This window comes from Triturus cristatus, chromosome 1_1, assembly GCF_964204655.1.
Source record: "Triturus cristatus chromosome 1_1, aTriCri1.1, whole genome shotgun sequence".
NCBI lineage: Eukaryota > Metazoa > Chordata > Amphibia > Caudata > Salamandridae > Triturus > Triturus cristatus.
In genome coordinates, this window is record NC_140579.1 from 780,693,289 (window position 1) to 780,720,701 (window position 27,413).

Sequence of the window (27,413 nt, forward strand, 5' to 3'; positions counted from 1 at the left end):
CTTCGAAAAAAGAAGAGAGGCTCCACCATCTGGAACCAAAACATGCGCTCTCTTTCTATCTGGATCGCACAAAACAGTTCCAGGTGGATGACCAACTCTTTGTTGGCTACGTGGGCGCCAAGAAAGGTCGGGCCCACAAGCGAACCATTTCTCGATGGGTTGTTTTGTGTATTAAAGTATGCTATTCTCTGGCTAAAAAGGAGCATCCAGTTGGGCTACGCTCCCATTCCACCAGGGCGACGGCAGCCACTACCGTCTTGGGAAGAGGAGTTCCTCTACATGACATCTGTCAGGCAGCTACGTGGGCATCACTGCACACATTTACGAAGCACTACTGTCTGGACAGCCAAGTCCGAAGAGATGGCTTCTTTGGCCGTTCTGTTCTCCAGGACTTTCTGGTGTGATTTTCGTTCGCTGGGGTATCTATTCTAATTTAAGGAATCCATAACTAATGTGTTTCTTTCAGATGAACAAGTTACTTACCTTCGGTAATGATATTTCTGTAAGAAACATTAGTTAGTTATAGATTCCGTACCGCCCCACCCATACTTCCCGTTCTGCAAACTGATTTCTAGGGTTAAGGATATCCTTTCAGGGCCCTAGTTTTGTGCACCAGTGGTCAGTGTCTTGAATGGCTCTGCGTTTCTGGCTCTGAAAGTCATGTACAGAACTGACATCAGCACGCGAGGGCGGCGTCTAAATAGGTACTGCGACATCATCCAGGCGACCACGACGCCAACGACGGATGCTGAGCCGACCGACACCACCTTCCGACGCACAGAGGTACTGCTGACGAAAAATCTTTCCGGATCCAGTCTGAAGCCTGGTGGTGGTAATTTCAAGGGAAGGAATCTATAACTAACTAATGTTTCTTGCAGCTATATCATTAACGAAGTTAAGTAACTTGTTCATTTAACTTATGCCGTGGTCGGCTTTCAATTAGGCGGCTGGCTTCTTTATTTAATTAGTTTACAATGCGGTAACAGCCTGCTGTCGATCGCTGTGTGCCTCACACTGCCTTGCATTTTGCCATTTTACAAATTTTGCTTTAAACACATGACATTCTTAAAGTGAAAGCACGCCTGGTGCCCTGCTAATACAAACAAGTAGCCGCCGGAACAAAAGGAGCGCAAAACAATGGAACACCGGCTTTGGCAATGGCGGTCACTTATTAGTATTCACAGCGTGTCATGCGCCCTGTCACTTTAACAATAGCATCCGTCCCTCACAGCACTTGCGCCATAAAGTGAAAGCATCTCTTTGACTTAATTGAGTCTCACACCATCGGATAATCATTGTTTCTGTTACCCTTTGATCCAGACACACAAAATTCAAGTACATTTTTACCTTGTGATATCAGTTAATGCGCAACACTTTAAGCCTGCGATCCAGGCACAGTTCTTTGCAAAGCACTTTAATAAATAAATGCATATAGAAACGAAACCATGTGCTTTTTTTCTTAAAAGCAACACACACAGACTTGTAAAGCCCGACAGTGCCTATTGTGGAGAACTAAAACTCACAGAAAGTGCAAACACAGACAGCATGCCTTTTATACGCATGTCAGACAAAGGATCTTTCATGCAAAGTATACGTCGGAATTCTCTGATGAATGGCGCCTACACGATAGGAGTCTACTTTACTGTCCCTTTACCAGGTATGAAAAACCGTTTATTGTCCTGAAAATGGCATGTTTACCACTGACAAAACCAGGGAACGGCGAGCTTTGAAGTCTATAATAGGCCCTTAACTAAGGTGAATGCTAATTAATAATTTGCACTTTTCCTCGCCAGTCTGCATTTAAGGAGAAGGCAAGAAATGTATATCTGTTGCCTGACCTGTACTCTTTGTAGAATGGGACACGTTCTCTGTTGTCCTTCCTACAGCTGGGAGCCCTTTTTTTGTTATTACTTAGAGCAGAGCTTTTCAGAATAAGGGATATTAGCCTGGCATACCGGAGATGGTCTTCTCTGAACTCTGACGTCTCACCACCCAGAAATTCTCTCACACACATTTCTCATGGTGCTGGTGCTCAATGATATGAATGAGATTAACATGTGTGAAACAGCGCTCTGGTCCCTTACAGGCCATTACAATATGGGAGAAGATGTGGCCTTGCAGCCAGAGCTGCCGACTTTGGAGCTGGGGAACAAGATTCGATCCTTCACTTCGGCTCAGCATCCTGTGTTCTTGGGCAAATCACTTAATCTCCCCATGCCTATCAAAAAAAGCATTTGCAGTGTAATAGGTCTTGCATTTGCGACAGTTTGAGCTATTTGCATTCCAAATGACAATGCCTTTTATTCATGGTATCAGAAAACCTACAAAGTGCGTGCTTGGGCACCACTTGCAAGTTTTCAAAACACATAAATAAAAGCATTGTCATTTACAATGCCAATAGGTCAAAGTTTCGAAAACGAGAGGTCTATTGCATTACAAATGCTTGTCTTTCTTGCAGTTTTATATAGCCCGAACACGCGTCCCAAATGAGCACCAGTAACATTACACAAGGCTTCATGTTTTTTAGGCACAGGTAGATTAAGTGATTTGCTCATAATCACAGGATGTTGTGCGATGCCAAGACTCGAACCTGGTTCTCCGGATACAATGTCGGCAACTCTGATCATAACGCCACATTTTGTTACAACTTTAAATAACACCAACACGGGTGTTGGTGTTGTTAGAGTTGTAACACAATGCTGCTTTTCACAAGCTGTTACAACTTTTTTTTTTTAAACTGATTAATGCCAGATTTTTAAGACAACTTCAATTAATATAAATGGGGATATACTAAAATATCTGGCAAGGATTCGACCCTCCAGGACCAACTTTGGAGAACCCTGCCCTAGACCTAACACAAGCAGTCCAGTCGTCAGTAAGGCTGAGTATAAACTGTTTTTGATGGCAGTCATGTTTTCTGTAATGTCGCATAGAACTATATGCTTGTTATCTGGGCTTAATGTGGGCTGGATCATTCGGTGGTGAGCACTGGCAGCTTTTTAAAAAGGGGCATTGAAACTGGCCCCTATCGGACTGTTTTTAAGCCCTGGTATTTTGGTATCATGCCCTGGCAGTACAAACTGGTGGACAGGCCTAACAAAAATGGCTTGCGCACAGTAACGCTTTTTCTGCTCATTTTGAGCAACGTGGCTAGTGTCACTATGGAGCCTGTTGCAGCTGCCCTGAGTGATTTCATGTGGATCTGACCTCTTCTGCCACATACGGCGACCTTTGCTTTACTTCTCGACGCTGGTGGTTTTAACAGTCGGACCGGATTCATCCCCTGGACAGATGCCGCATCAGAATAAGATGAGCCACTGGTGGCACTTCTCTGGGACTTTCCTAGTTTATGAAATGTTTTCACAAATACAATACCACCACACAGTGTGGCACAGGAAAGTTTTGTGCGTTCTGTAATGAAAATGAGGAACCCAAGAATATGTTCAGCACACACGTTATGAAGGACACATACAAACCTGAGCAGTGTCGTTTGCGGCAGTATCTGTGCTGGGGTGGCTTCTCCTCGATGACGGAGTACCGTCGCCCCACTGCTTTCAAGCAGTGCAGAAGCAAAAACATAAAATAATTACTTTGTTATTATCATTTTATGTTTGGCTGCTTTGCGGGTGGGCGGGGCTGCTCTGCGAGCAGGGCATTGGAGGAGTGATTTGCCCACTCCTAAAAGTGTGCAGGGACTGTTTGGTCGGTCCTCTCAGGCCACCCAAACCAGTCATGCACACTTTCCCACTTCTCCATGCAGTCTGTATTACAGCCTGCATGGAGAACAGGCCCACCCCTACAGTCCCTGGCTGAGTGTCGTGTCACGGCGCTCAGACGAATCACAACTCTGCAATTGCAGTGTTGTCATTGGTTTAGGGGAGGGAGCCTGGCTGCCTGCTTCCTGTTCCTGAAATTGAAAGCAGCAGAGCAGGAGCAGCGACTCTGGACCGGGCGGTGGCAAGCTAAGTGAATTTTATTTCATTTTATTTTTTCCCTCCCTCCTGCAATCACCACCTCCTGCGTGCCCCACCTCTGGGACCCCCCCCCCCCGCAACCACCCTCTCACTCGTCCCCCACTCGCGAGTCATGCCGGCCGCTGCTGTATGTGTGCCCTCAGTGCCAGGACACTGGAGAGAATGCGCACAGATGGCGCTTCTGTCCTCTGATAAAGGCTACGCTACTGTCTATCAATGCACAGTGGGAATGCGGCCGAGCGGTGGTGCAGCAGGGCAGACCGAAACTACGCACAGTGTTGCTAGCAGCACTACTCACTGTTTGGAGAGAATCACGAAGCACAGACAATCTTGCCTTTGCCACATTAGAGTCTCTCTGCCGTTCTACCACAACAAAGGAGACTCTGTGCACCTTGCAGTGGCATAACGCAAAATGGAATCCCACGCTGCACAATGTAATGAGAGCGGCTGAGATGCCCATACCTTACAGATATTCACGGGACGTGGTTAAATGGAGCCCCCAAAGGGTTTCCCCAATCCTTTCCCGCATGCCACGGACACCGTGCACAAATCAATACTTTCCCTACCAAATCACTTTTTTTTGCGATGACCAATATTTTAAATGTTTCTTGAAACCATACTTTGCTTTGACTGAATGTACCTATTGTATTCCACACATTATATATTTTTTTACATACTGTATCTATTTAATACTTTTTTTCTTGACTCTTAGTAAAGTGAATTACAGTTGCACTCTTGCGATCAGGAGTGTCTGACAGTCACATATTTCCTGGATCTCTGTCGAACAAGAATCTTTTGAAAAATAACTCATTTAAAGCAACATACTTTGCAGAGGCCTTGGAAATAGATTAGGTAGATCCGGTAGAGATGGATGTGGTACTCAATCAGCATTACCTAGTACATCCACAATGCCCCTCTTATTCATGTCTAAAGTTAAAACAATATAGCAGCCCTCAGTCGTAGACCTCATTCGGAGACTCTTATTTTTTGGGCAGGTAATACAGCTCCCACTAAAAATAAATACTGCAGGTTGAAGTGTTTACCAGGTGCAGCATTACCTCCCCAATTCAACACATAGGAATGAAGAGTAATGTGGTACTACTGCAGGCTGTAGTAGCTCCAAAACTCAAAATATGTGTATTTCATCATGCCCAAGTTCTGTTGGGGTCATGCGGGTGTGGTATGCGGTTTGCTGCAGTGTCACCTCTCTATGGTGAAACACTGTCAGCATACCTCCATTCTTGTATGCTCTTTCCTTGGTGATATTGGAATGTGAATATGTCATAGTGATCCATGTTTGGAGTGGTTTGTACTGGAGGCTGGGTGTCAGTTTATGTGGTAGCCTTAGCTGTTGGATGAGATCTTCTGATAAGAATAAATCTGCGGTTGACAGCCCATTCGTGTCCAGCGTCTTACTTCAAGAATACAACACTGGCGTAGTCGACAGGATTTAAGAAGATCTCAACACAGGGACAAGGTTCCTTTAAAGAAATCCGGTGAGAGATAACCTTTTTAATGACTTTGAGCGCACATGAGACTAAGCGCTAACATATTCCTCTTGAGCGGTAGCACACCTTACTAATCCTAGCCTCGCTTTGTTTATTCATTTTTTGTGTAACTTTAAAGAAAGCTCTACTTGCTTTAAAAGCTCCGTGCGAGCTCAACGGTGAGGGACTCCTGTGACCCTAATGCCATTAGATTTGGGATACTCTCCTCTTGCTCATAAAGTTCATCCTTATTGAGCAATTCAACAAAAATCAACTTTTTCAGACTGTCTCGACAGCCCTAAACGCGTCTGTCTCGAGCATTCCAACTGCCTCTTGGCCAGTCGGGCGCGTTCTTTCAAGTGCGTGCCTGCGCTCAAACCTAAGATCTGCTTCATCTTGTTTTTTTACATGAACTGTCCCGATTTATATAATTGCCAAGAACTTTCTAGTTAAGTGGAAGTGTTCCTTACCTGCTGCCAGTTTCCTCTGCGCCTCCAATTGTCTTCTCATTTCAGCGATCGCATTGCTGGCTTGGAGCTCCCTCGACTTCTTTCTACCAGCTCTTCTGGATTTCTCTCTTCATTGGCAATTGGCTGCTTTGCTGAGGAGGCGTGTCAGAGGCTGGACTACACCAACACTATCCCCAACTCCGCCTGTCATTCAGCTGGTGCACTTTCAGGTTGCTGCTTGGGGCTAGGCTTCTTCTTGTCGGCTTGCGTGTCAATGACGCGCACATTTGTGATGTACGCTTCCAGCTGCTGAACTCTTTCTCCGTGGTTTGCTTGTCAATGATGTGCACATTTGCAGCACATTAATCCTACATTTACCTCCTTCAATCTGCATCAAATCCCTAGTGTGTCTACTCTATAACACACACTAATATTGATTTGCATATGATTGGCATCTGCCTTAAGTGGTATATGTGAGCAAAAAGCAACGCAATGGAATGCAGCCAGATTAATTACAAATGGTTCCGAGTGAGTCAAGCAATTCCAGTTATCACTGTGCTGCCATCAGTTCTATTGAAAGGGTATTGTCTGTATTCTCAGCTTAGTTTTAATGTCACTGGGGTACTGGTCTGCTGCCATTGCACGGTGCTCTCAGTTTTAATGTTATGGAGTGTTGCAGGCTGCCATCGTATGGAGTCCTTAGTTTTAAAATTATTGGGGTGCTGGCCCACTGCCTGGCCCCTCAGTTATATATCAGTGGAGTGCCTGATGTGCCACAGTGTGGGAGGCTTCTGTTTTAAGGTAAGTGGTGTGCTAGCCAGCTTCCAGTCTTTGGGACCCTTTGTTTTATTGATGATGGGGTTCAAGCCTGCTGCCGGTGTGTCCTCCCGTAGGAAGGACTGCAGACGCGTGGCCCACTAAGGTGCCTGGACTCCCCTCCTTAACTCCAGGGGATGCAGAGACCTGCTTTCTGCTCCTTGGAAGGACGTTGCTGTCGGTTCAGGGATGGCTGGGCTGCAACAGCACATGCTTGCACAACTGAGAAGGTTTCGAGCACAGTGACAGAGACCGGCAACGCTCACTGCTTTGGAAGACGTCAATTGAAATTTCTATCAAGCAAGCACCTCTCCCACGTAATACATTCCCACATAAATCGAAAGTGGTCTGCCTCACTCAGGGCGCACTATCACTAAATAATGCACATGTGTAGCGTTGCTTGTGACCAGGACTACACCCACCTCACTGCTGCCACTTTTCCAATCCCCTCTCTTGCTACCTTTGCCTTATCCCTGCCCGAAGACTGCTGGGTTTTAGCACATACAAACACTGAAATAGGCACATAGGTTTCTAGATCCAATCTGATCCAGGATGCCAGGGATTAAAATACATTATCATCTGTCCATATTTTTCGGAAGGCTACATGCAAGGAACAGGCAGTCTCCATCCAGTGCCTACACAGCGTTTGTCTGCGTTACACAAAAAAATTGAATACAATTTGCAGTCAGCAGAGAGGCCCGAAATTAAATGAGCAAGGAAGTCTGAACTGCCTTCTCAACCACTGAGGATGTATGATGAACACTGGTGGAGAGCTAGAAAAGCTTGCACTACACACAGGCAGCCATTACCACTAGCACCACACTGGCCCAGTCTCTGGCGTCAGTAAAGGAGTGCCAGGAGGTGCCCATGCCCCGGCTACATTTGGACTGCTCCCCATGGGCCCCACCACCAAAGCGGTTGAATGTCACCTGGAAGCCGATACAGAAAAAACACAGACACCTCACCTTACCAAACACATTATTATGTGGAATTACCTGTCACTGCAGAGCAGCTACTGTATGTAGCAATACATGAGCCAACATGTTTAATTTAAATGTTTAAATATGACTTTCTGTGCATTTACGTATCTATATTTGTATATACAGATATATACACACACATAAAAAGTCAGTAAAAATTATGTATATTATTAATATTATAAATATATATGCACACACACACGTGCGAGCACTCATGCCCACCCACGGAAACACATTCTTTTTTAAAGACGGTGTTTCTATATGCCTTTCTTTGGAGGTGGTCACACTAGTTTTATCTGTGGCTTATTGTTTACCCCATTAAAAATCTCTTTTAGTGATGCCACAAGGCCCAGCCACTATCCGCACTCTACTATTAAGAAGTGGAGTTGAAGTTTGGTTATAGAATTTGCCATAATACAGATGTGCAATTTTTAAAAAAATGCACACTTGTACTGTTATTTTTCTTTATACAAATCTCGGGTTGTCATGGACCAGTGATGAACTCTCCTGGTTTAGATCATCAATTGAGTAAGAAGCAGGTGTCCCAGTGCTGTTTACTTTGTAAGTAACAGACCTCTAAGGACTGTAAGGCTTCAGAGAAAGAGGATACACAAAATCTGCCCCTTTTCATCTCTCCAGTTCATTTTTTATGTGAAGGGTGGTTAGGAGATTGGCCTTGTTGGATGGGGGTCTCTTCATTGGTCCCGAGGGAGGATGGTCCGTTCTATAAAACTGCTTTATAATATGAGGAAATCAGTTTATGCCGAGAGCAGAAGCTACGCATGCTGGTCACCTGGATTTAAGTTACACACTGCCTTGTTATGAATCATCCATATAACTCCTCGGAAGGTCTCCTGGAAAAGCCATGCATAGTACGCCTTACTGTAATCAAACCATCATAACGCAATAGCTCTTATAAGAAAGACGCTGTGAATCATGGACAAGTCAGATCTGTCTAAGTCAGTCAAAGCACGTAATTGCACGTCTATACACATCTGTTCCGTTTCCTTTCATGAAAACAACATTAGTTGAAGACAGCTACTAGATTTGTAACTTCTGTGACCGAAAGGGGAGGGTTCCTGGGAGCTGGATATTAAAGAAATGCTCCCATAAAAACAGACAAGAGACTCACTACAAAGCATCTTCGGCATACAGAAGGAGACGTTATCTTAGAACCTACGGGTCGATTACTACCTAATTCTGATTACCAACGAGCCCCGTGTCTTTTTAATCATGTTACTGATTTAGCAAATCACTCTCCTGTTGGAAAACAGTTTTATGCTTCCACAGACCTTTCTGTGAACTTGCTCCTAGTGTGATCTGATAAGGACACCCAAACCAAGCAAGCAACGACTTGTCAGCGACCTGGTCTCATTCTACCTAGATCAGACAGGATAAAAGGCATGTATCGGAAAATTCTGCAGGTAACTCTAATGTAGCCTCTTCCTTAAGCACCGGGTCTGCAATAACGCCTATAGAATGACGGGCAGCAAAGCACCCCCTCAAGAGGAGATGTATACATGCACGTAGAAGATGGCTGGGATCGAAACGCAGAACGAGACAGTCTCGCGTTTAACCCAAACAGACAATTATGGATCTGTGCTACGACTGTGCAACAAGAAAAACAACAAATTATGGTATGACCAGAGAAATGAAGGCTCTAAATTAATTGAAGTTGACAATAACATTTCTGATTAAAGAAGATTTTCTGATTTATTGTGAAAACTATTTTTAAAAGATTAGCCAAAAATGACACATTAGGAAAAAGTAAAGTATTCAATAACAGCATTAAAGGAAAATTCCATAAATTTCCATTCTTAGGACCTTGAACTTCTTGTCTTCCTTGTTAACCCACTTCATCTCTTCTGTAACTAGTTCCTTCCACACTTGACGTGCCTGATACAGACCAATTTATTCCTCTTTGTAGATTACTATAAATACATAGAGGGTATCTCAGTGATAGCAAACGTTTGCTCGAAATGTCAATCTGCACATGTCAAAAAATAAAAACACTATAATAAAAAACAAATCTCACTTTCATCATTCCAACCTTATTTAAAACTTCATAAATGTTCAGAGGTGAAGACCTACCTGCACCATTAGATTCTGTACCCACTCACTTATGCTAAATTGCAGCGTTTATTTATTTGTTTGTTTACAAGCGCTAAAGTTGGCGCTTTCACATTCATGGAGGCTGCACCACTTTCTTTAGACAAGCCGCGCCTAAAGAAAGGTGTGCGGACACTATTAAAGTGAAAATGCAGCATGGGCGCTCTCACAAAAAAAAATCAGTTTGTCAACTTGACAAACAGATGCTTTTTTTGTCAAAGCGCCCCATGCCACGGTTTCACTTTAATGTCGGCCACGCCCCTTTTGTTAGACGCGGCGTGTCTACAGAAAAGGGTGCAAGTGATTTGCAATGCAATAGGTCTCGCTTTTGCCAGAGTTTAAGCGATTGCAAGGCCAATAGCTCAAACTCTCGTAAATGCGACACCTATTGCATTGCAAATGCTTGTTAATCTTTGTCCTCATACCCGCATTTTAAAACTATAAAGCTTGTTTGCACACATTTCTCCTGCATTTTGGCGATCTGGGCGGAAGCTGGTGCTGCACACTTCTGCTCGCCCTTGGTACCACGAGGAACCGCCATCTTGGGGAGTTGGCGTTCTAGTTCCTCTGACTCATGGGGCTATTTGAGTGCGCGCTGCGCGGAGGTGAGCACCTTAGGGGTTAGCTGCTCTCCGTTACGTACCTTTGCTGTTTGCTGCTAGTATTTTAATCGTCTGTGCTGCTACCATTTTTAATCTTTGTCCTCATACCCGCATTTTAAAACTATAAAGCTTGTTTGCACACATTGCTCCTGCGTTTTGGCGATTCGGGCAGAAGCTGGTGCTGGTGTTGCACACTTCCTGCTCTCCCTTGGTGCCACGAGGAACCGCCATCTTGGGGAGTTGGCGTTCTAGTTCCTCTGACTCATGGGGCTATTTGAGTGCGCGCTGCGTGGACGCATCGCTGGTGCGCCGAAGGCAAGCCCGTCTGCGCCCGTCAGCGTCCCGGAAGTCCTCTGTTATCAAACGGAGTTATACTGCGGCCTCTCTACGGGCCTTTGATTCTATTCCTCATTGCCATTTAGGGAGTTGGGATGTGGCTGGGCTACCAAAACAGGCTTGTCAATCTTGCGGTTTCAAGCTGTCCTTGAGTTCAGCTCTTTTAGATAATAGCGCCAACCGACCTGGCCAAATGCCTTGGGCCCCTCCTATTCAGGCTGCTACTATTAATGTGCGTTCTCTTAGGAAACACCATGCAGATGTTTTTGAGCTTTTAGAGGACAATTCACTTGACCTGCTATTTTTAACTGAAACCTGGCTGGATCCCTCTTCAGATCTGATTGTAACGCTTGCCACACCTATGGACTATAAGATTTCTAGAGCTGATCGCCCGGAGGGGAGTGGGGGTGGTGTTGCTATTATTTATAAAAATAAGTGGGATTTCCGCAGGAGGGATGTAACTTCGTGGGGCGGATGCGTGGCTCTTGACTTTAGTATCTGCTTCTCAGCCTATTTTACACTAGGTGGCTCTTTGATATATAGTCCCCCCGGCCCAGTGGGACATTTTCTCCAGGCCTGGGGAGACGCTGTCATTTCCAGGGCGGTTAGGTTTGTCCACTATATGGTCTTGGGTGACCTTAATATCCATCTGGATCACGCGGACAGTAAAGATGCGCGAGACCTGCTGGATATTCTACATCTTGCTCAGCTTGACCAGCATGTCAGCCTTCCCACTCATCAAGCTGAACACATACTTGAGCCTATTTGTACCAACTTCCCTATCCTATTAAAGGCCCCCTGTCCGGTCACCTGGTCGGACCATTTCATAACCCACTTTTCGTGGGAAGTGTCTACTTCTGAGACTTTAGCACGTTCATGTTACAAATCTGCCTTTGGTAAAATTGTTCCACTTGAACTTTAATATGGCCTTGGAAGCTTCTAGGCCCAGTCTGGTAGTGGAGCTTGAGGAGCGTTTGGCTGGGTGCTCTAGCTGGGTCTCGGATGCAGTTGCTACGGTAGCCCCTCAACGTTCCACTAGGTTGGCTAGGGAATCCCCGTACAAACCCTGGTTCAACCCAATCCTTAAAGCCTTGAAACATGACTGTAAGACCCTTGAGCGGGCCTAGCGGAGGAGTGGGTATTGTCCGGTCGACAAGCGGAAACTCAGAGATAAGCAGAAAATTTAATATGCAGCCATTAAGTTGGCTAAAGGGCAATTCTATGCGACCCGTATTGAATTAGCCAGTAACAACTTTAAGAACATTTTTGCTATTGTCCAGAGCTTCACGTCCCCTCTGGCACAAGCTAGTGTGGCGCCATCCTCCTGGTGTAACACTCTCTCCTGCTGTTTTAGGGATAAGGTTCGGTCTATCCAAGCTGCATTTACTCTTAGAATGGAGGCACCTTTGGAGTGTCTTCCTGTTAGCACAGCTCATTCCTTGTCGGTATTTAGGCAAGTCGACCCATTGGACTGTCTTGAACTCCTTAAGGGTCTAAAGTCTGGCTCGTCCTCGGACTCATGTCCTGCTAGGATACTGGCAGCAGTTGCAGGGGTCGTAAACATAGAAGTGAATACCATCATCAACATGTCTCTCCAGAAAGCGGTGGTACCACTGGCTTGGAAGGAGGCTAAGATCTTGCCACTCCTAAAAAAGCCGTCACTGGACCCTCTTTGCCCAGGGAATTACTGGCCGATCTCCCTCCTTCCTGCTCTTGCGAAGGTGTGTGAGAAGGTGGTAAATAAACAGCTCACCGATTTTGTGGAAAGGGAGGCACTCCTGCATCCAGCTCAATCAGGGTTCAGGGCATCCTATAGTACCGAAACAATGCTGGTTGAGGTGGCAGAGGCCATCCGGGAGTGTTTGGACACCGGCGGGAGAGCTGCATTAAATTTGCTTGACCTCTCGGCGGCGTTCGACATGGTCCTGCACTCACTTCTCTTGTCACGTCTGGCTAAGATTGGTCTGTCGGGCGCCGTGTGGGTCTGGCTCCGGTCCTCCCTGGATGGGCGGGTTGAGCAGATCTGGATTCCTCCGTCCTCTTCCTCCCCTCAGCTAGTAACAACGGGTGTCCCCCAGAGTTCCGCCCTTAGCCCTCCTTTTTAATATCTATGTCACTCCACTGATTTATCTGGCAGAGGAGCTGGGGGCCAAGGTGATGGCTTATGCTGATGACACCCAGCTGCTTTTACTTTGGACAAAGTTGCGGACTCGGTACTACAGGTTCATCATTGCCTTTCTTCCATCTTTAAATGGCTGGCGGAAGCGCAGCTTAAGTGCAATGAAGAAAAGTCAGAGATTCTGCTATTTGGTAAATTCCCCCTCAACTTTAGAGAGCAGCTCTGGCCTCCTGAGTTTCCATTACCCACCTAGTCAGGGAAGCCTGCTAAAAATCTGGGGGTTTGGTTCGATGAAAGCCTTTCTTACTTGACACACATCAAGAAGCTGGCCGGCTGCCGCTTCTGGCTGCTTAAAACTCTCCCCCTTTCACCACAGACGGCGAGAAAAACGGTCACATGTGCGCTGATTCTGTCACGGTTGGACTGTGCCTATGCCATTTATGCTGGTATCCCGGGCTACCTGTTGAAGTTACAGGTGGTTCAAAATACGGCTGGCAGACTTTTATTGGGCATGTCGGCAAGGAGCAGCGTTTTTAAACAGCTGCGCTCTCTCCACTGGCTCCCCATGGTGGATAGAGTCAAATTTAAACTACTAGCTTTCGCCCCCCCGTGCTCTTCATGGTTGTGTTCCTCTACTTGCAGAGGTTCTCAACTTCTATGTTCCCACGCGATCCTCGTCTCTATGTTATGCTCAGGTCCCTCATTTCAAGAGGATGGGGTAGCTCATTTGCAGTGAAAACAGCGGCTGCGTGAAATGCTCTTCCAAGAGGAAGTTGAAAATACATCTATTCCCCTGAAGTTTTCTGCTCATACCCCGTTAGGCTCCACGCCGGGACACTCATGAGTAGCCGCGCGCATTACAAATTCATATAACATAACATGTACTTATTGATTTATTTATTCAAAAAGTTTTGTATAGCGCGAACATGACCGAAGCGGGTATTAGAGCGCTTTACATGACGGTTGAGGGGGATACAGGTCGATAGCGGCGGGAGAAAATTAAGGCATTTAAGGCTGTCTACATCAGAATCAACAGTGACATGAGGACATGGGCCATGACAGAGGCCGGTAGCAGTTACGAGAAGCTACATTAGGAACAGCAATAACACAGTAGGGGAGATACAGGGCCTTAGCAGAGGTCAGTTGGTAGCACATTATGCTAAAGCAGGCAGGGCGGCGAGGGAGAGAGGCTACTAGTTCAGCGCATTGTTCATCAGTCGTGCCTTCACTTCCCTTTTGAAGGCAAAAGTTGATGGAATCAGTCTTGTTTCAACCGGTAGGGAGTTCCAAATTCTCGGGGCAATGCCGGAGAAAGTGCGTTTGCAGGTTTTCAGTTTTTAAAATTTCTTTGGCTTTAGGAGCACCAGCACTCTGCTCCTTGAGGTCCGAGCACTACCAGATAGTTTGAGTTTATTTTTCAGGTACAGAGGGGTATTAAAGTGTAGTGCTCTATGGGTGATACAAGCAATTTTTAACTGGATCCTTGCCTCGAATGGAAGCCAGTTGAGTGATTTCAGGTCAGACGAGATGTGGTTGGATTTCTTGGAACCAGTGACAAGTCTAGTAGCAGCATTCACAGAAGCTCTGAGTGGGGCTAGGCTGAGTTTAGGGAGACCGCATAGAGTGGCACTGCCGTATTCGAGTCTTGAGATGACAAGTGCTTGCAAGTCCTTGCACCGCCGATTTGAAATCATCTTGAGGGAGGTAAGGTTTGAGTTTTCTTAGCCTGCTCAGATGGTAGTTCGCTCCTTTGGTTGATGCTCTAATGTGGTCTTGCATGTTTAGATTCTTATCTAGTACAACACCCAATGATTTAGTGGAGTCAATGATGTGTGGTGTGCAGTTGAGCAGTGAGGTTTGTGAGGAAGTTCATCACAGTGGGGGTTTGCCTAGTGGGTGAGATGAGGGGGAATTCAGTTTTAAGGGCGTTCAGTTTGAGGTGGTTGGAGGTTAGCCAGCTTAAGATTTTGTGTAGGGTTCCATGGAGCGACTGGATATCATCTGGTGAAGATAGTTTCATGTACAGTTGTGTATCATCTGCATACATGTGGTAATGGATGTTCGAATCTTTGAGGATTACAGTCAGTAGTTCCATGAAGAGGTTGAAGAGTGCGGGGGAGAGTGAGGAACCTTGTGGGACACCAAGTGTACAGGGACTGGACTTGGATAGAGTTTGATTGGATTTGACTCTTTGTGTTCTGTTGTGGAGAAAAGCGGCAAACCATTGTTGGACAGTGCCTGAGAGTCCCATCCTACCTTCCAAGAGGTTAAGTAGGTTGTCATGTTTGACCGTGTCAAAAGCAGATGAGAGATCAAGAAGTATTAGTAGGCAAGCTTCGTTCTGGTCAAGCATAGATAGGGCATCATCCACTATATGTGTTTATTGTTTTTATGAATTGTTTTGTATAAAACTGTGAAAGATAGGATGTGAATTGAAATTTTAACATTGTAACCAGTTTTTTAATAATAAAAGATTTTTGTAAAACTTCAGTGCTATTTAGCAATTGATTCAAATATTAGGTGGGATTTTCCTTGACGAATCGTATTATTGTACGCCTTGTGAGATACGACCTAGTTGTGAGTTGAACCTTGTATCCTGTTCCTTTCATAATCCAAGGGAATATTTGTTTTACTCGTCTCCGTGCTGTGGCCGGAGCGCAAACCTGATTGGAATTGATCGAGGAGTTGGAAATGGTCAATGTGTTTGCGCAGTTGATCATGTACACATTTCTCGAGGAGTTTAGCCAGGGTAGGAATGTTTGTGATTGGACGATAGTTATTCAGGTCTTCATGATCAGCCGTGGGTTTTTTGAGAATAGGGATAACTAGGCCCGCCTTCAGGCAGTCCGCAATCTCCCCTTGGAGAAGCGAGGTGTTGATGATCTTGGACCAGAGCGGGATTAGTGTTCTTATCATTTCTTTAAAGAAGTTGGGGGAGAGGGGGTCATTGAAATGATTTGAGGGTTTCAGGCTCGATAGGATGCTGAGGATGGCAGTGTCGTTGAGGGGTGTGAATTGGCTCCAAGAGGCGTTGTTTTGGGGGGAGAGGAAGGACAGCGTAGAGGGTTGGTTTTTCGGGAGGAGTCAGCAGAGGGAGCAAGTTTGGGGAGAGCCGTTTTGAGGTCAGATTCGATCTTATTCGCCTTAGCGAGGAAGAAGTCAGCAACTGTGTCACAGTTCGGCTGAGGGCAGGAGGGGAGGAGGGGATGTGGGGTGATTGGCCGAAGATGTTTGTAGGTAGCTCGAGGGCCAGACAAGGGGTATGAATAGGACGTAGCCAGTAGGTGGGCTTCAACAAAAGGAAGAGGAAAAAAAAACAACCCAAAAAAAATAGCTGGACAGGATTTTCTCCAGAAAGAAAAAACAACAGTATCCGGACTTTAAGAGTTGGGTTCTGCTATGGGTCCGCTCCTCACTCCGTGGCGTCTTCGCCTTCCAGCTCTCTGGGGTTTTGTTTTCTTCCCGCGTGCTCCAAAAAGAGGAAAAGGAGAACAAAAAGAGTACCAGGATTAGCTTATGTCTGTCCGTATCTAAGTTTTCGTGCTACCATCACCAAACGCTGTGCGGGAACAAGGAAGGGACCATTTAGGGAGTGAAGGAGGTGGGGGATAGGCCGGAAGGAACTAACAGTGGACTAACCCCCTGTGTCACCCCACCCCCTAGCACGACTCGACCGCTGGCTGCTTCCGGTTCCCCCCTTGTGTTCCAGTCCGTTTTGTCCGACTTCCGCTGGGCCGAGCCCTCGTCCTCCTCACAGATCTCCCCCCTTTGAAATGGACGTTGGGGTCATTCAGATGATGGGTGCCGATACAAGTAATCCGCACTCAGTTGCTTCACACCTGGTATGTGGAGGGTCTGAAACGAAAAAGGTTGTAAGGCGAGAAACCATCTTTGAATGCGGGCATTGGTATCTTTGTTCTGTGCGAGCCACGTCAGGGGTGCATGATCAGTAAGGACAAGGAATTGTCTACCTAACAGATAGTACTGCAAGGATTCTATGGCCCACTTAATGGCTAAACATTCCTTCTCTATCGTCGAGTCGTTTTTTCCCAGGGGAACAGTTTTCTGCTGATATACAACAGGGGTCTCAGTTCTTCACAGGAGTCAAGTTGGAACAATACAGCACCCAACCCATGGCCAGAAGCGTCAAACAAAGGTACGCTCGAAATCAGGGCACTTTAGCACTGGGGCGGTACATATAGCATGTTTGAGGGCCTTGAAACTATCCTCTAGTACTGAGATCCATGTGTGTATGCGTGTAGCATGGACTTTGGATAGATCTGTTAGCGGGGTAGCGATGGAAGAAAAGTTGGGTATAAACCTTCTATAATACCCTATAAAGCCCAAGAAAGAACGGACTTCCCTTTTTGTCGTAGGTCTGGGGATGGTTCTGATAGCCTCTATCTTATTTACTTTGTGTTTGATGTGTCCTTCTGTATGGTATAACCCAAATACTGTATTTTGTTAGTTCCTAATAGGGATTTCTTTGGGTTGATGGTAAGGCCCACGGACTGCAACACAAGGAAAATGGATTCCAGATGTACCAAGTGCTCCTCCCAAGTTTGACTGAAAACCACGATATCATCAAAGTATGCTGTAGCATACTTCTGGTGTGGTTTTAGTACACGGTCCATTAACCTCTGAAACGTTGCAGGTGCCCCATGCAACCCAAAAGGGAGTACCTTGGATTGGTACAGGCCTGAGGGTGTTGCAAATGCTGTTTTTTCTTTGGCTGTGGGAGTTAACGGGATTTGCCAATACCCTTTTGTTAAGTCTAGGGTTGACATATATCGAGCCTTTCCCAGACGCTCCACCATCTCATCTATCCTGGGCATTGGATAGGTGTCGAACTTTTTGATGGCATTCACCTGTCTAAAATCGATACAAAAACGCAGACTGCCGTCTGGTTTTGGCACGATTACCACCGGGGAGCACCAGTTGCTCTGGGAGGGTCCTATTATCCCTGACTGAAGCATGTCGGACACTTCCTTCTCCGCAGCTTCCCTGCGTGATTCTGGGATGCGGTAGGGTTTCTGTTTTATCACCTTTGGGTTCAGGGATGTTATCTCGTGTTGAACCCAGGATGTTAACCCAGGACTTGTGGAAAACAGGCCTGGAAAGGCTGTCAGCAAAGCCCCTAACTGGGTCTTATGTGTAGTGGTTAACACCTCTCCGGTGGGCACTGGCTGGTCTAGGTAGTCCTGGACTGTCAGGAGAGGAATGTCTAACGGCGGGGAGATACTAGCTAGAAGGGCGCGGTTTCTCACCAAAAAGGAGGGCTGAGAATCTTCCCATTTGTTTAGGAGATTCACGTGGTATATCTGTTTGCCCCTGGCTCGGTGGGGCAGTAATACGCTGTAGGTGACAGGTGTTACCCTTTTTTCTACCACATACGGCCCCTGCCACTTCATCAACTTGTCTTCAGTGGAAGGGAGTAACAGAAGGACCTTCTCCCCTGGCTGAAACACCCTAAGTCGGCTATTATGGTCGTAATACCTCTTCTGCGTCTCCTGCGCTTCCTTCATGTTATCATGTACCATTCCCCACAGTTGTGTTAAGGAAGCTTTAAGGTCAGTACCATATTTTAACAGGGGTTTCCCTTCCTCATCCTCCTCTTCCCACTGTTCAATTGCCATATCCAATAGGGTTCTTGGCTTCCTTCCAAACAACAACTCAATGGGGAAAACCCAGTAGGTGGGCTTCAACAAAAGGATTCTTTTTATTTTTCAGGAACCTCTGCAGTTAAAGTGAGGTTTAACAAGTCCATATACCGGACAGGTAAAGGAAGAGGAAAAAAAAAAAACAACCAAAAAAATATAGCTGGACAGGATTTTCTCCATAAAGAAAAAACAACAGTATCCGGACTTTAAGAGTTGGGTTCTGCTATGGGTCCGCTCCTCACTCTGGGGCGTCTTCACCTTCCAGCTCTCTGGGGTTTTGTTTTCTTCCCGCGTGCTCCAAAAAGGGGAAAAGGAGAACAAAAAGAGTACCGGAATTAGCTTATGTCTGTCACCAAACGCTGTGCGGGAACAAGGAAGGGACCGTTTAGGGAGTGAAGGAGGTGTGTGGGGGTAAGGCCGGTAGGAACTAGCAGTGGACTAACTCCCTGTGTCACCCCACCAACCCCAGCAAAATGATCCTCCTAAAGACACTTGCCTTGGGCCACGACCCGTAAGCAGGGCTGTGGCTGTGGGACACGGGGCGTCCTCTCCCTCATTTGGGCCGCCGGGTTTGTCAGCGTTGTACTCTCTCTCCGGTGTCCTCGGGCCTTCAGGGACTCTTCCGTCCTGCTCCTCGCGTGCCTCGTCTCTTTCTCCTCGATTCCCTGGCTCCGTTGTCTTGGCTTCTCTGTCGCTCTCCGCATCCGCGCTGTTCCGCCCCCTTGGTTTCTAAACTCCGACCTTATTGTCCTCCGTTTTTGCTGACGTCACGCTTCCCTAGCGCGACTAGACCGCTGGCTGCTTCTGGTTCCCCCCCTTGTGTCCCAGTCCGTTTTGTCCGACTTCCGCTGGGCCGAGCCCTCGTCCTACTCACAGTGTTATTAGATTGTGACTTAATCAGATCAAAGAGTCTTTTTGGATGATCTTTGGCTTTGTCAAGTTGGGTTTAAAGAGGTTTGCTTTAGCCGTTCTGATGACTTTATTGTATCCGCTCCTTTTTTGGCTAAGAGTTTTTAGTAGCTCAGTTGATGTAGTTGTTCTCCATGCGCGTTCTGCTAGTCTAAGGCTGCGTTTGTCCGAATTAAGGGTGTCATTAAACCATGGTTTGGAGTCTTTGATGGATCCTTTTTAGATGAAGGGGGGCAGTTGCATTCAGGGCAGACAACATGGAGTTGTTATAGTGTTCAGCGAGGTTGTGAATGTTGTCCATGTTAGCAGGGGGCCGAAGGGAGATATTGCAGTGAGAAATTAGCTCATTTCTGCTGGTACTGTGTAGCGATTTTTTTCCACCGTTTAAGTTTTAGTGGTTGTGATCTTTTGGAGGTACAGCTTTCAAGGATGCGTAAGGTGATATAGTGATGGTCAGACCAGTCGCAGGGGAGAATAGAGTCGAGTTGAATGGAATTGTGATTGGCGATGGTTAGGTCTAGGGTCGAGCCTAGTTTGTGCGTGGGATTGTCACAGATATGGGACAGGGAGAGAGCAGTTAGGAAGTTTTTGAAACTGTTAACTGCCTGATCATGCGGATCATTCCAGTGGAGGTTGAAGTATCCAAGGAATATCTGGGGGGAGTGTCGTCCCTGGTTGGAGGAGATGGTTTCCATAGTTTGTTCAATAAATGGGAGGTTGTCTCCTGGAGGGTGGTAGAAGATGTGCAGGCTTCAAATGGGTCTGTGCTTGGTAGTTATATCAATGGATAGATATTCACATGATGAAAAATTAGCTGAGGGGGACTGTTTTGCTGAGAGGGAGCTGTGGTGAATACAGGCTATGCCACCACCGGTTTTCTTGACTCGATCGAGTCTGATAATGCTGTGGCTGGGAGGGACTAGAATGTCAAGGACGGGGCCCGAGGAGTCAGTGAGCTAGGATGAGATCTGCAAGGTCCGTGGCATGTTTCACCGCTGACCTACAGTTAAGTAGCAGGCATTTCAGGTGAGTTTTGTGTTCAATGACAGAAGGCTGTGAAATGGGGATCTGCATGAGGTTGCTGGCATTTAGGGTGTTGGCGTTAAGTCTGGGGTCTCTATGTGGGTTAGATGTGATGCATTGTATGGCCTCAGAATTGTCTTGCTTGGGACTGCTCATTTCAGGGGGATTTAAAGGAGTGGTTTGAGAAGATCCATAAGATCCAGAGGGGGCTGAGATGGTCTAATGAGGGTCGTTGTGCTCTCGGAGGAGGGAGAGAATGTCTCTTTCTGATAGCTGATTTTGGGATCTGGCGGGTCTAGATGGGGCGTTGGGGTAGGGGTGGTATTCCAGTTCCGGCCTGGGGGTTTCAGCCCTGGAACGGTAGGTGACATTGCGACATTAGAAGATGGAGACGGTGGTGCAGGGTCAAATGCCGGGGATCCTGCGAGGTCTTGTTGGACCCGAGATCAAGGGCCAGGTCAGTGGTGGTGTTAAAGAGATTTGGGATGGCCGTTTTGAGCTTGAGAATTTCCTGGTTTATTTCAGGGAGCTTGGCAGCCGGATCCGTGAGAGGTTTGCGGTTGACGTGTATTGGAGGAGGAGTGCTGTTCCCTGTGGTGGATGTAGGTGAGTTCACAGAGAGGGAACTAGGGGGAGTGGGGACATCCCTCGAGGAGGCTTTCCGTCTCAGGTGGAGAGGCAAACATGGCGAATGGACGCTAGAGGGAGAGTTATGGGGCGTAGCAATCCAAGTGGAGAGTGGGCCAGGAAATTGTGGGGAACAGGAGTTAGGCAGCAGAGCGGTCTGAGTAAAGGGAGAGTGGGAGGTATGGGCGAGGTGATCTGGGCAAGGGATAGCAGACTCCTCAACCAGGCGGGAGTAGAGTAGGGGAATTATGGGTGGTCGAGACACGGTGGATGAGTATGAGGAGCCTAGGAGGGGCTGGGGGTCTGGAGCCTTAAGAGAAAAGTTTGAGGTAAGAGGGGCAGTCAACCGGTGGTTGTGGGGCAATAGAAAGGGATCAAGGTGACCCTGGGTTGGAGTTAGTGTAAGGTTGTTCAACGGGTGAGTAGGTGTTTTGTTATGGTCCAGCACTTTTTTAATGAAGTTGAATCTTTCATCAAAAATAGCCAGGTTGTGATCTGTGGTCTGAATGAGTATGGTCCCATTGTTATAGATAGAGATGGTAGCGTTTGCCCTAAAGGTGGGTGAGGGCATCGCCAGTAGTCTAATACCTGAGAGAATTTCTTAGCCGAGGCGATTCTGAGTCAAGAGTGGAACGCAATCCTCCACTGAGCTCTTCTTTTAGTATGAAAGATCAGGTCATTAGTAATCGCTCCTTTTTTTGACAGAAATAAGGGTCAGAGATAAGGGTTTCTTGGTTGGCTTGGAGTAGTCTATTAGGGTCAAAATACATGGAATCATCCTTTATTTGTGTTACCTGTGGAGTGGAGGTGATCTGGACCATTGCAAGTTTTCAACCTGTAAGTGCCATTCTCTTAGCCTCTCCATCTATTAATGCATTTCCCGTTGAAACATACCCTTTGTCCAATTTGTGGCCCAAGTACCGTACTGATGTTAGGCAGAACTGCAGTTTCTTTGGGGACACTTTGTTGCACTTTAGTGCTAGGTGCCAAAGGAGGTGCTATGCAAACAAATGATGGCCGGAATGCTGAATAAATAATACATTCAACCCAGTCAAGCGATCTGGGTTAAATCCATCGTTCTTTTGCTCACCATGCCACCCCAGTTTAGACCCATCCATATGCAAATCAGTCTTGACCCTGTGCCTCATGGGAACAGTCCAGACTGAACTGCCAAACCAGGCCCACCCGGGATCGGAAGCAAGCATCCTGGGACTGGTTTCTGGGTATTACCCTTCATCAGCCAGGCTAGCTTGAATCAAGTGGCACAGTGAGCAAGGGACCCACGTCTGGGCATACCCATCTCATTTAGGGTTAAAAGTGCGACGCAAACAAATGGACGGAATGCTGAATAAATCATACATTCACCCCCCAGTCAACCTATCTGGGTTAAATCCATTGTTCTTTTGCTCACCATGCCACCCCAGTTTGGACCCAGCCATACGCAAATCAGGCTGACCCTGTGCCTCATGGGAACAGTCCAGACCGAACTGTCAAGCCAGGTCCTCCCTGGACCGGAAACAAGCATCCTGGGACTGGTTTCTGGGTCTTACCCTTCATCAGCCAGGCTAGCTTGAATCCAGTAGCACAGTGAGCAAGGGACCCACGTCTGGGCATACCCATCCCACTTAGGGTGAAAGTGCTACGCAAACAAATGATGTACAGAATTCTGAATAAGTCATACATTCATCCCCCATACAAGAGATCTGGGTTAAATCAGGCTTGACCCTGTGCCTCATGGGAACACTTCAGACCTAAGTCCCAAGCCAGGTACTCCCTAGACCGGAAACAAGCATCTTGAGACCAGTTTCTGGTTACTAACTTTCATCAGCCAGGCTAGCTTAAATCCAGTGGCACAGTGAGCAAGGGACCCACGTCTGGGCATACCCATCACACTTAGAATGAAAAGTGCTACGCAAACAAATGATGGACGGAATGGTGAATAAATCATATATTCACCCGAGTCAAGAGATCTAGGTTAAATCCATCGTTCTTTTGCTCACCATGCCACCCAGCCGTATGCAAATCAGGCATGACCTTGTGCCTCATGGGAACAGTCCAGACAGAACTTCTAAGCAAGGTCATCGCTTGACTGAAAACATGCATCCTGGGACCGGTTTCTGGTTATTACCCTTCATCAGCCAGTCTAGCTTAAATCCAGTGGCACAGTGAGCAAGGGACCCACGTCTGGGCATACCCATCACACTTAGAATGAAAAGTGCTACGCAAACAAATGATGGACGAATTGGTGAATAAATCATATATTCACCCCGAGTCAAGAGATCAGGGTTAAATTCATTGTCCTTTTGCTCACCATGCCACCCCAGTTTAGACCCAGCCATATGCAAATCAGTCTTGACCCTGTGCCTCATGGGAACAGCCCACAACGAACTGCCAAGCCATGTCCTCCCTGGACCGTAAACAAGCATCCTGGGACCGGTTTCTGGGTATTACCATTCATCATCCAGGCTAGCTTGAATTCAGTGGCACAGTGAGCACCGGACCCAGGTCTGGACATACCCATCCCACTTCGGGTGAAAAGTGCTACACAAACAAATGATGGACGAAATGCTGAATAAATCATACATTCACCCCCAGTCAAGAGATCTGGGTTAAATCCATTGTTCTTTTGCTCACCATGCCACCCCAGTTTAGACGCAGCCATATGCAAATCAGGCTTGACCATATGCCTCATGGGAACAGTCCAGACCTGACTCCCAAGCCAGGTCCTACCTGGGCTAGAAACAAGCATCCTGGGAATGGTCTCTGGGTATTACCCTTCATCAGCCAGGCTAGCTTGAATCCCGTGGCACAGTGAGCAAGGGAGCCCCGTCTGGGCATACCCATCCCACTTAGGGTGAAAAGTGCTACGCAAACAAATGATAGACGGAATGCTGAATAAATCATACATTCACCCCCAATTAAGAGATCTGGGTTAAATCCATCGTTCTTTTGCTCACCAAGCCACCCCAGTTTAGACCCAGCCGTATACATATCAGGCATGACCTTGTGCCTCATGGGAACAGTCCAGACCGAACTGCTAAGCCAGGTCATCGCTTGACCGGAATCATGTATCTGGGAATGCCCATCCCACTTAGGGTGAAAAGTGCTACGCAAACAAATGATGGACGGAATGCTAAATAAATCATACATTCACCCCAAGTTAAGAGATCTAGGTTAAATCTAACGTTCTTTTGCTCAGCATGCCACTCCAGTTTAGCCCCAGCCATATGCAAATCAGTCTTGACCCTGTGCCTCATGGGAACAGTTCAGACCGAACTGCCGTGCCAGGTACTCCCGGGACCAGAAACACGCATCCTGGGACCGGTTTCTGGGCTTTACCCTTCATCAGCCAGGCTAGCTTGAATCCAGTGGCACAGGGAGCAAGGGACCCATGTCTGGGCATAACCATCCCACTTAGGGTTGAAGAACCAGGGCCTTATGGGCCTGGTGGCGCAGGGCACGCCTTAATCTCCTGAGTTCACCTGCTTTGTTGAACACAGGACATTCTGTTGAGCGTTGAAGATCAGGGTTATTAGCTGCAGCTAAGTACAGTTGTCCCAGAAGTACACTCAGTATGTTCTTAGGAGACTGCCACTTTACTCCGTGGCGCACAATCTTTTATAGCACATAGATTCACCAAGAACACTCCCAATGCATACATTGTTATCCAATGAGAAGAGTTTGAAAACACGATATAACCAATGAGAAAAGTTTGAAAACAAGATATCGAGTAACCCAAATAAACCTCTCTTCCAACTGTTTTTGTCACCCCTCCCCACAAGTTAATCAGTGGTAGTGTCTACAACTCAACTTGCAGGTGGCAGGACATATTTGTATGCTTTGGAGGACAGTTGTGAAATGAGAGAATACAAGTAGAGAATAGCGAAGGCCAGAAGATAAGATAAAGTCAGGAAAGAATGGTGTGAACCGACAGACAGTTGAGACAGGGTTTAGTCAAACCAGACGAGGATTAGTGGACTCAGCCAGTCCCTGACATCAGTCTCGTAAACAGAGGCAGAAGGTTATTTGACACGTCGCAGTAAGATCAGCAGAAAAACTTCGTTCATTGTGCTGCCTGAGTGAGGGCGACACAAAATGGCGGTGGAACACAAAATGGTGGCTGAATACAAGCGAGATCGAAAATCGTATTTCCTCAGACCCTCCTTTTGCCATAACTCAGGCAAAACACACAGATTCACGTTGATCTGAATCAATGTCAATAGCCATGAGGTCGTCAAACTGTTGCTGCAACATCATTTTAATGTTCTCTGTTTTCTGTGACTCAGGTCTTGGGACACACAGAGTAGCACAAAGACCGCAGATGGCGGGGCCACACTGCGTACAGAGACAACCTGAGGCTTGAGCCGGGTTGACTTTACCAAGCGTAATAACAGGCAATTTTGAACCTTCATTTTAATTTCATTTTAGCTATTTTTAACCTTTTCATAACCATTTTAACCCTCTGTATTGTATGAATAGCTTTGTGTGCATACTGATCTGCTTCTCGGGGGTCCACGCACCGGGTTTGACCGCCATTACCGGAAGGGAGGCTGGTTAGCGGTCTAGTGGTTCGCTCCTTCAGGCTATATTTTTATTTTATTTTATTTTTTTTATTTTTTTAAAACCTTTATTTTAATATTTTGCATGCGAACATACAACACTTTGCACAGGTAGATCATTGGGTACACAACACATTCAGAAGCAATACAATGTAGGCAGGAAATAATCGTAAGCAGGCATTGACAGTGCGGACCCAATCCGTGGAGCAGGCTTGTACAGTTATCTCACGATATCCACAAGGCCAACAATAATTAGTCTCCCCCCGGCGGAGCCCCACACCCGGTACCACATGGAGCACAGGGATGAAGTCCCACAGTGTGAAGTGCCTAGAGCGCCATATCTCAATGGGGGGTACCCTCCCTCAACTGATTGGCAGTTCTCGAGAAATTTTACAGCGTGTGACTATGTAAGTGACCTAACCTCACTAGTAGTCTCCCCCCTTAATAAGTAGCAGTGTAGTGGAGCCCATATATCTACAGGTCGCGATGCTAGTGGTAAGAGTTCAGAGTATGTATTTAGTTGTTCCTGACAATAAATAAGATCGCGCAACCAATCCTTAAATTTGGGGGCCCTACCCCTGCCCCATTTACATGCAACTCGTCTTTTAGCAAGCAAGAAGGCGAGCGCCACGAATTTACGGTGCGTAGCTTGTATGGGCTCCACGTATCCCAGGAGGGCAAGGATAGGTGAGGGTACAATCTCTGAATTAATCATTGTAGAGAGCGCCGCAAAGATCTGGCACCAATAGCGATTCACTGCCTCACATGCCCATGCCAGGTGAAGAAAATCCGCCATAGGGGCGCGACACCTATCGCATCTGTAATCGTCACGGAGGCGGTATCTACAGAGCCGAGCAGGGGTGTAATATAATCTGTGGATGTATTTATAGTGTATTATTCTGAATCTACTACTTGAGGAAATACGTTCCGTCTGTTGGAGGCAGAACTCCCACTGTTTGTGTGTCAAGGGGACCTGTAGTTCCTGGTCCCATTGCACCCGAGCCGCCAGTGGCGGGGCGATTATAAGTGTGTGAATCGACCTTTAACTTTTGGAGACTAGCTTTGCAGGGGCCTCGTCCAGAAGGATACATTGTAAGGGTACTACAGCTGGAGGCTCATTAGGAAAGTCAGGTGTTAGTGCCTTAATCCCCTGCCGGAGCCTGAGGTACAAAAAAACCTCAAGGGGAGAAGGTTGAATGTCGCCACATAGATGCTCCATAGTGCGGAATGCACCATTGTGGTACAGGTCTCCCCACGTCTTAACGCTCAGAGTACTAACCAATTTCCTAAACCCCACCTCCTGTAACAGGGGCATGCTTGGATGATAAACAAGGGGTAAAAGCGGCACATATAACATGGTAATCTCTAATTTGGTTGAGATTCGGCTCCACGCAGTCACTGTACTAGTCACTGTCGTGGGCATTATATCTTTCCCCTGCACTGGGATATACAAGGCGCCTCCTGTGGGGACCGGGTGTGCAAGCCAGTGTTCAGCAGCCAGTTGAGGCATATATCTTGGTTGGCGTATCCAGAAATAAGCGTAGTGGGCTTGCGCCGTTTGGAAGTATAGATCAAAATCAGGGACGCCAAACCCGCCCTGACTGTAGGGCCTAGTGAGGACCTCCCACTTGAGTCGAGGCGATTTCCCACCCCAAACTAGTCTAATGAGCGCCGAGCGTAGGTGCCGGAAGAAAAAACCACCTGAATAAAAGGGGATATTCAGAAACAAATACAGCAACTGAGGTAATACTACCATTTTAATC